General features: G+C 37.6%; 1 protein-coding gene across 1 annotated transcript in view; it reads left to right on the forward strand.

Annotated features, from left to right (window-relative positions):
* The first annotated feature begins 293 nt into the window (after positions 1–293).
* Positions 294–16,265, forward strand: part of KCNK2 (potassium two pore domain channel subfamily K member 2) — a 122,088-nt gene continuing 106,116 nt past the window's right edge. The window contains exon 1 of the mRNA XM_042884691.1: positions 294–343. The gene's annotated coding sequence lies outside the window, so the exon portion shown is untranslated. The remainder of the gene's footprint in view (positions 344–16,265) is intronic.

Raw genomic sequence — 16,265 nt, forward strand, 5'->3', positions numbered from 1 at the left:
TGAATTCACACCAGGAACAGATGTGATAAGAAGACACCATTTATATGCACTCATTGTTTGGGATTGAACTGTGCTTAAGAGAAAGTTGCGTGGAGAGAAGTCTGTGATGAAGAAAAGCTCTTTTTAATGTGCTGATTCTTTGGAACCAGGACAAGGTTTTTATGGCTTTTAAGCAGCCATTTTTCCCTTATCAGTCATTGTTTTGATTGAAGAGATTGAAAAATGAAGTGAGCAACTCACAAAGAAGATATAGAACTGTTTTGAAAAGCTTCATTTTCAAATACTCCTCTTGGAATCAAGTCTGTCACACAGATTGGAAATCAGAACCATCCTCTGTGAACAGGTAAGTTCTGATATTTTTATTGCCTTTTATTCTAATGAACAGATTTCTAGCTTCTATTTAAATTAACATATGCTGGCACTCTTGTAAATGAAAAAAGGTTTATTGGAAGCAGAGTGTTAAGGTAATCTAGAAGGTTGAATAAGCAAGAGATAAAGAACACTGAAGAGAAAATTGCTGTTTAGTCTCTATAGACAGGAAAAAAAAAGTGTTTTTTATTTGCTTTCCTTAGGACTTAGCTGCTGGTAGGCTGCTGGCTGTGATAGCATTCTGCTTAGGTTCCTAATTTTTTTCAATGCTGTAGGAAGATTTTCTGATGACTCTTCTGCAGGAAGAAGGCAGTGACAACTTTGGTGCCTGTGCAGAATCTAATCTGATATGCATTTGAGCAGTATTAGTTTCACACCTGAAGGGAGAGATGCAACTCTTTCAAAGTGATTTGATCAAAGTTATACTAAATGTTTGGTTTCACCAATGTAGCTCTGCATTAAGCAACATTATACTTCAACTCACACGTTTGAGTAAAAACTTTTGAACTTTAAACTTGGTTATTGTGATGTTTCAGTTACGTTGTTTTCACTTTTTCTGGTCAAGCTCAATCAGGAAGCAAAAGTATGGTTCTGTAACCTTCCGTGAAGTAAGTAGTAGCACAGGGTTTGGGGGAGCTTCTATTGCTTTAGGGACCACAGAAATGGGCACTTATTTGGTTCTTAGAGATTTAATTTTTTAGTAAAATACAAAGATCTATAAAAATTCAGTGTTGTTGGATTTTTCATGAGGCAGAACAACTAAACAAACAATTGAATGATCTAGCAGCAGCAGGAGATCTGCTAATGCAAATACTTAGTGGGGTGACTCATAAAAACAAGCCAAAAGAAAAACATTAACCAGCTTGCCCTTCCTTTTCTCTCTCCCTTCCTAACACCCCTCTCTCCACCTCCTCTATCTTGAATGCACGAGCAGATCTACACCAGAAAGTAGGAAAAAACTTCTATGTTGTACACTCAAAAAGATGGGTAAAGGGGGTAACAGTGAGATGCTATTCCACCTTAAAACCTAGACTGATCTATGAGAGATGTCCTCTTGCTGTACTGCTGAAGAGGTCTGAAGTACTTCTGTTTTGACTACGCTCTTTAGTGTATAGTGCTAATCCTACTATTGCTGAGAATACTGTAGTAAAACAAACGTCAAGACTAAACTTTCAAATGGAGTTGTACTAGCAAAATTCTTCAGAGGCTTTAGACCATAATTTTCGGAAGTATAAATATCGTAAGCGGAGACTCTAAACCTTTGGCAATCTGGGGTTTTCGAAGGAATCCTTCTGCCGCCTTTCTTTCAGTAGGCATTATCATAAGCTGGAGGTACTGTACTGTATTTGTAGTTTTCTATGAAGTTTTCTGTGGCCTTACTATTGTAAAATTTCTTTGCAGAAAGCTGCAGTTACATGAGTTTAACATAACTTCTATATCATGAAGTGGTAGCAGTAGTCAAGGATGCCATCTGAATCAGTGTGACATTCAACCTTTTAGGTGTAGGCTACTTATAGTACAGGAATTGAAACATGCTATTGTCTGTGGTTGCCACAAACAAATCTATCACTGAGGAAGTAGACCATTCCCTTAAGCAACTCTCTGAGGCGTGAGTTTTACTTTAGAGATCATGCCAACTGCCAGCTCTTATGCTACCCTGTGAACATTAATGGAGGTTGTGCACCTTGCAAATTCAAGCACACAATAAAGACTGCAGGCTATTTTTCAGACTGTTTTCATCACATTTCTTTTTTATTTAGTATAAACTACATGTTGTGAAAAATCTACATTCTCTCTTATAACTAAGCTAAGCTGATTAGTACTTACAGACATATTCACATCTGCTCATTTATTTCCAGGGTATGTCTGAATGGTGTAATTGTAAGTTACTCTTATTGTTGCTGAAATTTTAGAAGTAATGTCTATCCTTCTTGTTTCTCATCTAATATATAAATAGCCTGATATGCTTCTTGGAAACCTTTAAATTCAGCCTGTGATAAACTAGTATAGGAATATGTTTCTAAAATACATGTTTCCAACCACTGGAAGGAAGTTCAAACATCTTTATCATTAATTTGCAGTAACGATCTAGAAACTCAAACCTGCAGGAAGGATAAAAATATAGTGACAAGCCTTAAATAACTTGTTGACAGAGAAGTTTTATGAGTAAATTTAGCCTCAGTCTCAGCAACTGTGACCGTTTGCCACTTTTTTTTTTTTGTGGCATTGTACTCAGATGTGTACTATTTCTGCGTGTGCCTGTATAATAGACCGTGTCTCTTGATTTTTCATAGAAGTCTATGTGTATGAATGCAATGCTGTACGGAAAAGCAACATTTGGGAATTGAAGCAAGAAATCTATACACCATGCTTAGAAGTACACCATTAACTCATTCTGTAGACTTTTTAAGCAGGGCTGGTAAGTTCTACACGCCCTGAAGTAATGGCACAAATTTGGCGTTACAGATATAAATAAAGTACCTGAGTCAAGATGATCCTGTCCACCAGCATATGGAGTATTACAGTACTTTAGTCTCTATGCTGGCTCTCAAGACACAAATTTCCAATCTGGTAGAGACTACCTCTAGGCCCTTTGATAATGTTAGGCTTGCTCTACGGACTTAACACCTTCAGCTGGGTTACTGAAGCGCTGCTTTCTATATTAACTGCAGAAGATCCCTCTGCATAGCAAAAAGGACTATTACAGTCTATTTTTTTTTTATTTATTTATTTTTTTTTTAAGAGAAAAGCTTGATCAAATATCATTTTGCAAGGTGAGAATCACGTTTCCAAAATTAAACCCAGGACTCAGTGCTTCCAAACCCTTCACAGTCAAGGGAAAAGTGGCCAGCATAGATGCTGATGGATATCTGGGATTTAATTCATGGTAGTGAGAGCAATTCAAGTCATTGCTATCATTATTCAGTAATGTAAATATTTTTATTGATTGGTTTAAAAATAACTATTGTTGAAAATCTTATTAAAAAACTCTAAATCTTAAATTGGATGCAGATGGGTGATCACTGTTGAAATAAAGCGCAGAAGTACCCATTTAATTCTTATTTAAAAAGCATGTTCCATGACACTGCTATGTCATGCGCTACCTTGGCTGAAACATGTTGCTTAAATCACTATGAAGACCTCTTCTCTGAATTGTGCAAGAGACCTGGTGATTGCTTCCCAGCAGTGATGAGAATGAGTTATGAGCCTCTCTGCCTCTTCCTAAAATAACAGGGAATGAATTTCATGTGGGCAAACACTTGACTCATTCTTCTTGGAATTGACAGCTTACCACACAGGACTTGGAGGCTGCTCCATGAACCAGTTGTAGTTCACAGGAGGAAGAAGCCTTCAGAGGAGTTCAGGCACTCAAAGAATAACATTCTTGGCCAAAAATAACCCTGAGCACTGACAACAAATTATATTATTTAAAAAAAAAAAAAAAAAAAACCAACAAACTCGTTTATTTGTAAATCTGTTGCAGCAACACGTACTTCCAGACATATCTGAGAGATGAATGGTACGTCCATCTTTGTTTCTTCACTCTTCTGTTTCCATGTAAAGCTGCTTCTCAGCTAAACCAGGGCCGCGTATGATACATTGCTTATGATCACATGAGCTATGTCAGCTGCTGCTGGTGAAGACCCTTGTGCAGGAAGGTAAGAATGACTGCCCTAGGGTGATTGTAAGGATACAGTAGTGACCTCATCTCCACAGAAGGACTGAGAAAAATGAGAGTGAAGGAAATGACAGAAATGTAACAAGGACAGTCCTGCAGTACAGAGAGAATGATTAGTCTCTATTTGGGGAACGTGGGAAGGATGGGTCTATAGAATGGTGAGTAACAGTGTGGTGCACCCCATTGTATTGTGGGTTTCAGTACTGGTTTGTGTGGACATGTGTGAACGTGGGTTTGGGGATGAATATCATTCAGGATGGTGTAAGTAATATCTCTCCTGTTTTGTTCATGCACTTGTGAACTGAAGGTCAACTTTTCACCCTTTTCATCCACTGCTGCTGTATGTTCTTCCCTCAGTTCAGTAGCTGACTCTGGGAGAACGGCATGGCAAAGTGTTTTTGGATCTATGCAGTTTGTCCTGACTGACAGGCCTTCTGCTGACTCTTTGGCATGACATAGGAAATGGCTCACTGGCAGCAGAAGGAATGTGTCCTCCTTGGAGATACGAATCCTTACTTGGATGAAGGAGCTGCTGTGTACTGCCAGCTAGCATTCTTGCTGATTGTTGTTTCCAAATTAAAAAATGATTTAACTCTATGTGAGACAATATGTGCTATGAGATGATGCTATGGCTTGGATCCTTGTTGCATAGAGAGATAATAAAAAAACAAGCCTATCCACACACCTTATTTTCTTCTTGTTCCCTTCTGTAGTTTCTTGCAACCGCTTCTTCCTGGCAGCTGTAAAGCATTCTTTCCTGCCTCACACTTTTACACAGGGAGATGAAGTGAGTGACCAGCCTGCCAAGGGCAATGAGAATGGTCTGAAAACATTTGGTGGTAGTGGGAATTAAAGGAGATGAATCAGCCATTCCTCAAAGTCATTCCCTGGCTTCTAAAAATATGCAATTCCAGTAGTGATACTACAGAAAGAATAATCTTTCCCACTGCTGGGAACATTTTAGGAATCCCTGCTCCAGAAAGTACACTTAGTATCCTGTCTGTGTGCTGCCAAATCAGCCTTCATTCCAGAGATGACAGGAGTCTCTAAGGAACGAGTAAGTTTTTTATTCCAGAGTATTAGTACCCTGAGGCTGATCTCTGTAAACTGTCTACAGCTGACACTCCTCTGCACTGGGAAATGGCATTCATGTTGGAACAGGAATGCAGGAAATTAATGTGGTAAGAAACACAATGCTAAAGACAACTGTCTATATTTACAGTTGGGCTCTCATTTGTGCTGAGCACTGTTTACCTGCACAGGGAACTTTATAAAGGGATTGTGAAGCAGATCTGTGTAAAAGGTATTTAACCAGACATTGAGTGCTCCAACTCAAAAGACACACTTTATTGCAATTTACCAGTCTAAACAGAGAGGTCGTGGACAGAATTGCTCATGGTACCTTCATGCTGAGGTCCAGCTTGTGCTTGATAACATAGATGAGCATAAAGAAAACCCCTGTGAGCATCTTCGTGATGTAAAATAAGTTTATATTTTTATATTAGTCTATTGAAAGAAGCATTCTTAGCATGGTTATTTTTACCTGTGGATATTGGAATCAGTAAACCTAGGAAATACCTAGCACCATTTGCCATTCTTGCAGATGTTTGGGAAGGATCACTTGCAAATAGTAGATACAGCTTGACATGAAAATTCAATTTGCTAAATGTCTTTAAAGAACACATTGCCCCTGTTCTACCCTGCTGCTATTTTTGTTAGGACCTGTGCATCACCTGAAATTCTTCCTGTCTTAATACATCATAATCTTTGAATGAAAATGAGTTGCTTTCCTTCTATGAGAATGAGAATCTGGGAGTACTTGTTTAAAAAAAATATTTGTACAAATCACAGTAAGACTGAATATCGAGGTAATTTTATTAATATTTCTTTGCTATTAAGTTAGTAAAAGTAATTGAAATGCTGATCTAGGGTATTTGCTAAGGCATGATACCCACTCTATATTCATATAGGTTAAAGCTAGATTCAGCATTAGAAAAATATGAAATTCTTGGTTCTCAGCAATTTTGACATAAAAGATAAGATTGAGCTGCATTGGTTATAGTTACTGCCTGATCACAAGGTGTAAAGAGATGATCAAAAAGTAGGCAAGCCTTACGTGAATTTGGTATGGATGCATGCTAATAAAAATAAATATGTAGAAGCAGGAACTTCTCCTAAAGTTGACTTATAGGGTGACTGTTTTAGCAGGTAGAGTAGAGCAAGAGTTATAAAAAATAATGAGGGTGTCACCTTGGGGAATATTATATTTGTCACTTTCTGATTCAGGTTGTAAGGTCCTTTCTGTTTATTTTGAATAGAGTCATAGGAAATATTTTTAAAATGAAATCATGCATCCAAGGTAGAAGATGCTGGTATTGTTTTGGTTCTGTTTTCATGCCACATTGGAAATGAGATAGCACTTTGGATGTTGTCCCGAAAAATAGTAGTCAAGCAATTTGATTTTTACAGACTGATACTGACACTTATTTATGGCCAGAAAGAGTGAGGCACCTTCTATGGCTTTAACTTTTACCCCACTTTATCTGGTGGATTGTTAAATTACTTCTCATTACCTTATTTTCAAAAAGCAGAAAGAGTGTGTACGTTATGAAGATAGAGTATGAGAAATTGAAGGCAGTATCGAAGAAATTAAGTACTTTTAAATAGTACTCAGTATGTAATAACATATCAGACAGCTGGCTCCTGCTCCCTCTGCCTTGCAACAGTTTTCAGTTTGTTTTAAAGACGGTAGGACGACCCCTAGAATTTCTTCAAATGAAATGTAGATTAAATTTTAAGGCAGCAGTGCCTGATCCAAATGACTATTTGTGTCCAATCCTAATTTCATGTAAAAGGTCCTATGGTAATTCAAGAGACAAAATATCTCCTTAGGACCTAGGATCCTTTAGCATTTTAGGTGTATTATTACATCTAAATTCCAGCAGTATGTTGGATGCGCATTTTCTCTACTTTTGTTGCTTTTCATCCATTGCTTAAAAAGAATGCTGCTGGTTCTGTCAGCTAAATGCTTCAGCATGTGGATGTGACCAAAGAGAAATCATGCTTAATGATATAAGCTAATAATGAATGGCATAGGACCAGCTTGATTGTATAGTTGTGCACACAGTTTAGGAGAATGAAATGTGTGCTGACTTACTGTAGAGGACTGTTGTTTTGTAAGAATAATTTCCCAGCTACGGGAAAATAAATTTTAAATTCCTGGCATGTCTCTTCATCTGAAAATTCAGGGGAATTTAGAGCTGCATGTGAAGTTTGTGGCTTAAGCCCATCTCTGGGGAAAGTGGAAATGTTGATGGAATAAGTCAGGGTAAAACAATGATGGCTCATCCATTTAAAACAAGGTAACGTTATTGCGAGGTATCTGGGAGGATCTGCTGGGAGAGGGGATTTCTGCTGACCCAGTTTTTGTCCTCTGATGCATATCTCTCTGTTCTGAAAGGTAGGCACTGAGCTGGCTGACTTCTGCACCTTTTCTCCTCTGTAACTGGGGACAGGATAAGCTGTGTGTCATTCTCATGCTCTGGATCTGATGTCTCCATGCCAGGAATGGTGGCCAGTGACAGTGACCTAGGTCACTTTTCTCAGCAGCTGCTGAGCCTCTGACCTTCTACAGTGGGCCATTTGCAGCTTTCACATCCTCCTGTCCGGTCCTCCAACTCATTTCATATAGCACAAGTGCATTCTGGCTCTTTGTTCTTGCAACGAGAACTTTTCTCACACTTCAGGTGCTGAGAAAAGGGGAGTGCATGGGCCGGGTTTCTTCATGTGTCACTGCCAAGTGCTACAGGTAGACAGGACATTCTATGACCTTATTCTTGCTGAGGGGTGCAGAGTTATGTAGGGTGTTTCTCTCCTTCCTGATGCAGACGTACAGTTGCTTTTCAGTGAACTTCTCACTTTTCCTGCAGAAATTTCCATGGCTACAGTAGTATGTAAACTTCAGAGTTGCTCAGACCCCTATTGCAGAACATGCTTTGTACTAAGTAAATTGTGTTGAATTTAGAATCTGCTGGCACTAATTGAAATAAAGAAAGAAAAAAAAAAAAAAACATGGAGAAACAATTAAATATATTGCTTGCTAACTGCACAGAAGATGTATGTGTTCTATTACATCTCATTCTATTATTTTTGTTCTTTGGTTAATAAATATAATAAACATGCTCAACTTAAATACATTACTGCAGGATGCTAATACAGTGAGGATATTGAATATAATAGTTGTCTTGGAGAAATAGTCCAACAGAACAAATGAAAAAATACATAAATAAGTTGGTATGATTCAATGTAATTATTCTGTCTAAAATTTCTAGAGATGATAATTATTACTCAATTTTGTTTCTCAGAAGTCTTGAATAGCAAGGTAGAGGATTGGAGGACCGTCACTGGAGTCACAGACCAGTAAATAATTTAAACCATCTGTAGTGAATTTCACTACAGCTTACTTTAAACAGTCAGTTGTTTATGATATGGAATCTCTTTCCTAAAAGCACAGATATTAATGAGTAATGTGTTTTTTTTAATTGTGCTATATTGAGCTACATATTTGTTCTGATTTGTAACTATCATTAGAATTTATCTCAACTTGTTTAGGCTTTGATTACCTGTTATTTGTCAAAAGATTTCTACAAATTTTATAAGGGGAAAAAAAAAGGAAGCTATGGGAAATGAAGTATTTAATGCAAAGCAAGTTTGCTATACTTTTCAGTACAAAATAAAAATAAATCAGTGACCGTTCCATCAATGCTGGATAAAAATGCAGAACTAATCAATCAACATTTTTTTTGGTATTCTTTGATAAAGGTTTCAGTATTGCAATTGAAATCAGTGAGCTTACCTGTTCAACACAATTTTCAGAGAGATTGCACCTGAGCTCTGACCTGTAAATGTATATTCTTTACATAGGTTACTGCTTTTCTGCTGCAAATGCTCGAAGTTGGAGTGAAAAGGTGAAATCGTGTGCACCTGAAGGCCTGGTTTTATCTTTGCATTTAGGTTGTCCGAGTTCATTATAAATGTGGTACATGAACTCTGGAGTAACAGTGGAGAGGTGGACCACAGCCATATGTTGCTGTAAACAGGAGAAAATTTAACGTATGCTTCTACTTCACAGTGCATGTACTGTGCTCTGTGGATGTCTTCAGTAAATCATTTTTGTTTTTTAAAAGCAGGCTGCAGTTGATGCTGTTTCTTACTGTTTCTGTCACTTCTGCTGTTGACCATTGAAGGACATACCAAAGGCGTTTAATCAGAGTCTGTTATATTTATGCGTATGGCAGATAGCCCTGAAATTTCCTCCTTAAACCTTTGTAGGGGCTTGTCTTGTCTGTGTTTACCGTATGTTTTTAAGGATATTATTTCTGAAGATGAACTTTCTTGAACTTTACAGGCTTCACTGGATTTGGGATTTTAAGCTGTCATTATATTCCATTTCTAAAATACGATTGAAAGAGGCCTGTGCTCTAATCTTTGTATTTTTATGTATGTTCCAAACACCCACTGGGAAACTTCACAGCAATACGTCTAAAATGTGTCCTAGCCTAGAGCTTTTTTGCAAAATTTGCATACAAATTCACAAATATTAGCCACGTTGAGAGATGGTACTCATTTCAATCCCAACAGCGCTGTGCCAAGTAACTCCTTGTCTGTACACTTGTATTGTTAATTTTTTTTTTTCCCACTTAAGTGAAAGGCAGGATAGACGAGTCCTTGCACGAAGCTTCATTTCACTTTAAGTTTAGTGCTTGAAGGCTGTGCATCAAAGCATTTTGTACATCATTAGTTTGTTCCTTGCCAGACTTCGTGATACCCACACAAATATTGCCATCTGGTAACTTCTGTTTAAAGCAGCTGTTGTTGGAGTATTCCAGAATTTTAATCGTTATCTAGATTTCTAAATGAAAAGCCAAGACACCTTTCACCTCAGTGCAAACAGAGGAGCTTATTGGATTACAGGGCTGCCCTACAGACTGCTTGTCTCTGCTTTGCCTTTTACCCATCCATGTTCTACTTAGGAGGCTCTCCAAGGTGATAACTGACTTGGCTGGGATAGCTTTCTGCGTATCATCTGCAAGGTAAGGAGTGTTTGCAATTTTGACTTAAATTGTATAGAAAGAAAACAGGAGTGGAGAGTAAAAGAGGAGAGTTGTCCACTCTGCTGTGATGGTCTGGGAGTTGTTTGGGCTCTTAGTTTTAAGGCAGCATCCAACTGAGTTGATAGTAAATATTATTTATTTTGGTGTAATGATTCTTAATAGCCTTACATTTCTAAAACAAGCTTTCAGAATTTAGGAGGTGTGGGTCAGATTACAATGAAATACTGAAGCAACTTGGACAGCTTTGAAAGAGGTAAAATTACAAAGAACCGGTATGCAGAATAATTTTCTTGGAAAGATGGAAGCCATGGAAAGATATTGATTAAAAAAAAAAAAATGCAGGAGAGGGTCTTCTACAACTGATATGTAACAGGTGTAAGAATTCTGTCCTCCATTTTTTTGAATCACCAGGGAATTTAACTTTTAAGGTACAGAAGTGATTTCGTAGGAAATGCTAAGTGATACAGCAGTGAGAAGTAGTATTCACTACAGACACTGAACTTGGGTATTGCTCTACCAACAGAAGAGTGGATTTTCCTCTAGGGAATTCAGCAATGGTACTTTTATTGCATTTTTTTTCTCTCTGTCAGTGGAGTTCTGCCACTGATACAGCATGTAATTGTGAATCATAAGTTGTAACTATAGTGAACAACTGTATATTGCTGAAAATTATAATTTCTCCTAGGAGTCACTGGAGGGGAAAAAGCTGTAGGACTTGCTGCTATAGTAGTGGGTATAACATGGCCCACTATATATTCTTGTCATAGATGAATAATATTGGTGTGGGATTTCTGAAAAACACAGCAGAATGTATCTAAGAAATCAGTGGGTGCATTGAAAGCATGCTTAACATGAAAGAGTTTGTGTATCACTTCTCCATTGTCTGTTTGTACTAATGCCTGAAATTGACAAAGAGAAGCCTGCTCCCCTTCAAAATTCTAAAGATTAAAATTTGTTTCCCAAAATCTTAAAAGCTTTTTTCTATGTTGGAGGTGTTGTTATTTTTCACATCTTTTCATATTGGGTGAAGACTGTACTCATCTTTGTCACATGGTGCTTAAAAATCTCCTGTTGCAAAGATTGGGATACTTTACTAGGAACTGCTGCTAAGGGATGTTCTTTGGGAGCGGTTTGTTTCCATTGTGGGCACTGATGTGTGCAGGTATGACAAAGAGAAGTGATTCTTCTGTAACTTTAAACTTAAGGTTTTTCCACATTTGTGGTAGCTAAGGAAGTTATGTGGGCTGGTTGTCTGTCTGTCCTATGTAAAGCAGGAGATAGATGGGATATGTGTCTCTGTAAATGCTGCTTGATATGCCATTGCTGATGTCTTCTGTCATTGGGGCAATGCATTTTCTGTTCCTTTTTGTAATCTGCCCACTCACTTCTGGCAGGGCAGTTTGGATACCCTTTCAATTGAAGCTGTGCTGCTTTTTCACAAGGCATTAAGGAGCTGGATCTCAGTCCTAGGTTTTCACACAGCTATCATCACTGATTTTGTTCAGATGAGAATACAATTCAAGAGTGAGCCACGTTTGTCCATTTATCCCCACAGAAACAGCACAGGAGATGAATTTGGATGAATATTCTGAAACAGTATAGATGAAGACAAATGCTCTCTGTATTCTCCTTACTTATGTTTAATGCATATTATTTATTTTGTAAGCTTATCAGTCCAGGCAAGAGAATGGATTTCTGTAAAGCACTTTGTTTTCCCTCTTCTCTGGCTTCACTGAAGGCAGAGACATGCTGGAGGCACCCACACTCTCTTATGCATAGCTACTGCTGTTTATCAATCAGAGCTAAAGTCAGCTCATCAAGGCACTTTGCAACCTTTGTAATTTGCAGTTGCTGGTGAATCTTTTCCCTTCTAGCATATAATTGATGTGTCCCTATTTTATTAGGGATTCAATAAGACATTTTTCTCAAATGTTCAAGTGCTTTTGCTAAAAAGAATAATTATAGCGATTATGCGAAGGAAGGCTGTGAGATGGGGGAAAAAAAAAGTATAAAACCTTGTTTGGAAATGAGGTGATATTAATAATGCAATTTCCATGAAGTTGGGAACTTGACCAAAACAACTTAAGTCCAGTTTTTGGAAAACTTGAATTTTTTTTTTAATAAAAAAAAAAAGTTGAAACAATTGAGAAAATCACAATGCTGATTTTAAACAGGAATTGGCTCACTCGCACTTGAGTAAATCAATAGTTAATTCAGTGAAAGAAAAGATAATTCTGGCAGTAGAAAGACAAATATAAATAGGAAGAGAACCAGCTTAAAATCTTATCCTTCGTGAAGCTCCATGCACATGTCAAGACTGACATTTCTTGATTGTTTTCTGTGTTGGAAAAGACAAAAACAATATGCCTCCCATTGTTGTTTTTTTTGTGTGTGCCTCGAGTGTCATCTTGGTATGAATTACGCTGATGCATACATTCTGCTTGTACTAGAAATCACAGCATGTTGCAGGACATTCTGATGACTTATGAGCTCTGCAGAAAGGAAGGAGCCTGCAAAGGCATGGCATTTCATCAGTACTTAGCTTCCCCCAAAAGAAAACTTCTGATGGGCCAAACATAAACAAGAAGCTGTCTCTTTCAAGAGCCATTTGAAATTGAATTTATATATGCTACACCAGTAGCATTCTGGCTTGTGGATTGAAATTAGACCATTGAAGATGCCTGATTTTATTAGATCCACTTGTATAACATTTATATTTCTGTGGGTTTTAAAATAGATAGGTACATATGACTTTCTGAATTGGATTAGACTATTGATTGATGAAGTCAGATATCTTGCTTCCTACAATGGTCTTAGCCTAATACTTCAGTACTTCCCAGCTGCAAATAACAGTATTCAGCTGTGGCCAATGGTAAAATATTGAAGACAGAAAGTAAGTTGTGCCTGCTCCTATCACAGTTTCAAGAATTTAAACAACCTGACCATATTCATTGACTAACGGCAAACACTGCCTTACAAATGTAGCTCCAAATATTTCCTTTCCTTTTTAAATAACATAATTATATTTTATAGACATTATTTTTTTTTGTAAAAGCACAGAAATATCTATTGAGTTTGAACTGCAGGTTAGAAAAATGGAAATTCTTTCCTCCCTCTCTCTTACATAATCAAGATAATGAGATATTAACCAAGTATATCTCAAAAATGAGAGAAGAAGAAACTACAGCTTGCTATGCCAAGTGGAAATATTTCAGGTAGTAAATTTTGTTTGATTGCAAATCTGTCAGCTTGAGCCCTTAGCCACCAGCTATAGATTTAATCAATGACTGGAGTTGGATGAATAATTAAATTTGATCTGTTTTCTTCCAGCTTGTGAAATCAATGCTAAGGTTCCAACTTCTTCACGTATTTATCCACACTGCTCCTGAATCCTTTTAAAGCTGTGCTCGTCTCCCTTCAGGATTATCCCTGAAGGTTCCAGCAATATGATCAGGTCCTGCTTAAATAGAAGCAATCAGGAAGGCTGCGCAAGGCCAAACCTGCAAAACTCAGTCTTGATGTTTCAGTCTCTGGCTTAGGTGGATACAAAAATGATGTTGTAGCAATGCTGATGTCAATTGCATAGTTCCTATGGACTTTGAAAAGAACATAATTTCTGGTTCCAGTTCTTGCATTTGAGAATGTAAAATTTGGACTTGTTCATGAAGTTCTGAAATGTTTTCTATGCTTGTCTCTATCTCATGTCTCTTGCCAGTCAAATGACAGAGAATTCAAAGCTGACTAATGTTACATTATAATCATTTGTACGAATGTTGATTCAAACCTTTTAATATCAACTTTATCCTAAAACTTGAGGTTGGTGTGGTTGAAATGTAACTTTAGTACAAGAAATCAGTTTAGACTTTCCATTTAATTCACGTCTTCCTCATGAAAACATGTCATGACTACTTTGATGCAGGAGAAACTTGCTGAGAAATGCTGTGATTTTTGTGGTGGGGAGAGCCATCTGTTTAGAAGTTTACAAAGTCTTTGGCTGTTCTATCACAGTCCTGTCTCCTGGCTATAAGACTATCCTACATTTGATGATCTTTGTATTTTCAACTTCTGCTTTCAGGTTCTGTCAGACTCAATTGCTTTATGGGTTAATGTGCTTTATGCCTTTCATTCCCTATTAGATGTCAGTAAAAGCCAAAGGGCAATATTCAGTATAATCTATTTTTGAAAGCTGAACAATACTTCCTTTTTTTGTTTCCTTAATGTTTCCTTAATAACTTTAATGAAGCTGTTTCTAGGTACCTTCCGTCCAGATCCCACTCTTCTCACTGAACACATTTAGCTACTGACATCAAGAAAACAAAATTATACATTTTAAAAACAATCAAACTGTGACAGTTAATGGCATTGTGATGAAACAGGCATAAAGTGGCCATATTGCAGGCAGCAGAAGGCTGATGTTCTTAATTATTCATTTTCATGCTTTTAGGTGCTTGGATTTTGAATGTAATGTAATAGGTACCATTTTATTGCGTTGTTACATTTAGCACTTTGAAGTGGATTTTGGAATATGTGTGATAATTTGGCTGTTTGTTTTGGTAATCTGGCAACATTTGGATGAAATGCAGGAACAGTCTGTAAAGTGCAGTGAGCAGGAGGGTCAGAGGGATGTAATTTGCACACCAGTAGAAGGTGCAGCCACCGTAGTTTACAAGAGGTTTGTCATAGAAAACAGGCAGGAAAGTTTCTCTTGTTTTGTTGCCTTGCATTTAGCTTGTTTCTCCAAGTTGCTGCTCCAAGTCACACAGTAGAGATGGAGTCATCTCTTGTATTCATCCTTACCTCTGTTTCTTCCTTCCCACTCAATGGGACTGTTGCTGACCTTGAAATACATGCTTATGTGGCACAGGAGTAAGAGAACATCCCTATATCTGTATAAAACCTTTTCTGGACTATGGAGCTACTATGTTAGATGAGGATGTGGGTACAGGATCTATTTTTCATCTGACTCTTCTGTCACTTGGTGAATTGGAGAAGAATCAAGTCTCTCTTTCTCCTCCAACCATACCAGTCTGCAGCATCTCCTTGTCTCGTAGAAAGAAATTCATGCTTTGAACAATCTGTTTACTGAAAGCAAACTGCATTAAGATCTGGTTGCTTGTAAGTCAGTGGAAGAATTATACATTTCACAACAACTTTGAACCACCTTGTCCTTTTGAGTAATTTGGGTACAGAATTATTCAGATTCACATTTGAGCAATGATTCTCTTCTTTGCGTGGAAATGACTGGAATTACTTCAGCTTAGTCCTTCTGTCTTCAGGGCAAAGATTATAATAAGTTTTGGATTATGGTATGAAACTATACAATGCCTGCTGTTTAACTGCAATGGAGAACATTTGTTTTTCATGGATACTGAATGCTAGCATGGATTGTGCTGCTCAGTTCTTATATATCTTACAGACCATTAAATCTGGCATTCAACTCTGTGGGAAATAGAAACCATTTTGTTCCACGTGCTTATGAAGTCATTAGAAAGGCTGAGGTACATCTGTAATAGCCATCTATTAACGTAATTATTATATTTAATAATAGGCAGCTTGCAGGTTTGGATTTTCTTGATGCTGTCAATGAAAGAACTACTAATTCCAGTCCTTCCAAAAGGACAAGAGCTTTTAACTCCTTTCAGATGTAGACGGCCAGAGATGTCCAGGCCATTCACTCCCTCTGCAATACTCTGCTCAGCAGCACTGGGAGTGAAAAGTAGCTGGTAAATGAACATTTGCTTCAGCCCATTCACATATTGATATTTCACTTGCAAGATTTCTCTCCCCTCTTTAATCCCAGTGCAGACTTTGAGCCTTCTGGCAGAAATACTGAGTGAGTGCTGGGATTGTGAGCAATTTAGGAAGCTAGCCTTGCTCAGAGATGCTACCTGGTTGGCAGTCAGACTCCCCAGAAGGGCTCGTTATCATTCCCTAATGTCATGTTCCCATCATCAAGCAAAACAGCTTAATCTAATGCAAACAACACATGCAAGATATTTGACTGTCTGGTTTCACCTATTTGATATATAAATATTTAAATACTAACTTATGGAATATTGTTTTTCTAACATGCAGCTCTGTGTTTTTCTAAGATGCAGCAGCTA

The sequence above is a fragment of the Lagopus leucura genome, unplaced genomic scaffold (genome assembly GCF_019238085.1).
Source record: "Lagopus leucura isolate 7727_CA_CO unplaced genomic scaffold, USGS_WTPT01 Super-Scaffold_73, whole genome shotgun sequence".
Taxonomy (NCBI): domain Eukaryota; kingdom Metazoa; phylum Chordata; class Aves; order Galliformes; family Phasianidae; genus Lagopus; species Lagopus leucura.